Consider the following 1,248-nt stretch of genomic DNA (forward strand, 5'->3'; position numbering starts at 1 on the left):
ATCAATGGCCTTGCATTCTCCTTTTGGATTCTCTTCTGTATTGCTTGGGAGAATACTGGGAGGTGTTTCAATGACTTTCTTACTCAGCTGGCCCACTTATGCCTCCAGATTTCTGATGGAGGATCTTGTTTCACTCATGAAACTGAAAGTGGCATTTGACAGATCAGAGACTAGATTGGCTAAATTAGAAGTGTTTTGTTCAAAATTCTCTGTCTGTTGCTGAGAAGATGATGGAAAAGGCTTGCTATTGCTCAGCCTATTGCGTCCACCATTGTTAAAGCCTTGTTGAGGCTTTGATTGATCCTTCCATGAGAAATTTGGATGATTTCTCCATGATGAATTATAGGTGTTTCCATAAGGTTCACCCATGTAATTAACCTCTGCCATGGCAGGGTTCTCAGGATCATAAGCTTCTTCAAAAGCTGCCTCTTTAGTACTGTTGGATGCATTTTGCCATCCATTCAGACTTTGAGAGATCATGTTGACTTGTTGAGTCAACACTTTGTTCTGAGCCAATATGGCATTCAGAGCATCAATTTCAAGAACTCCTTTCTTCTGAGGTATCCCATTATTCACTGAATTCCTCTTAGAAGTGTACATGAATTGGTTGTTTGCAACCATGTCAATAAGTTCTTGAGCTTCTGCAGGTGTTTTCTTTAGGTGAATTGATCCACCTGCAGAATGGTCCAATGACATTTTTGAAAATTCAGATAGACTATAATAGAATATATCTAATATTGTCCATTCTAAAAACATGTCAGATGGACATCTTTTGGTCAGCTGCTTGTATCTTTCCCAAGCTTCACAGAGGAATTCACCATCTTTTTGCTTGAAGGTCTGAACATCCAATCTAAACTTGCTCTACCTTTGAGGAGGAAAGAATTTATCCAAGAAGGCCGTGACCAGCTTATCCCAGGAGTCCAGACTATCTTTAGGTTGTGAGTCCAACCATGTTCTAGCTCTGTCTCTTACAGCAAAAGGGAAAAGCATGAGTCTGTAGACTTCAGGATCAACTCCATTCGTCTTTACAGTCTCACAGATCTGCAAGAACTCAGTTAAAAACTGATAAGGATCTTCAGATGGAAGTCCATAAAATTTGCAGTTTTGTTGCATTAAGGCAACTAGCTGAGGCTTCAGCTCAAAGTTATTGGCTCCAATGGCAGGAATGGAGATGCTTCTTCCATCAAATTTGGAAGTTGGTTTAGTAAAATCACCAAGCATCCTCCTTGCATTATTGTTGTTGGGTTC

The 1,248-nt window shown here is 40.1% G+C and overlaps 1 non-coding gene across 1 annotated transcript; it reads left to right on the top strand.

Annotated features, from left to right (window-relative positions):
* Window positions 1-754: 754 nt before the first annotated feature.
* On the top strand, window positions 755-858 carry LOC127745299 (small nucleolar RNA R71). Its single transcript, XR_008006496.1, has one exon. It is a non-coding gene; the product is annotated as a small nucleolar RNA R71 (small nucleolar RNA).
* The last annotated feature ends 390 nt before the right edge of the window (window positions 859-1,248 follow it).

Source organism: Arachis duranensis, chromosome 2 (assembly GCF_000817695.3).
Source record: "Arachis duranensis cultivar V14167 chromosome 2, aradu.V14167.gnm2.J7QH, whole genome shotgun sequence".
NCBI lineage: Eukaryota > Viridiplantae > Streptophyta > Magnoliopsida > Fabales > Fabaceae > Arachis > Arachis duranensis.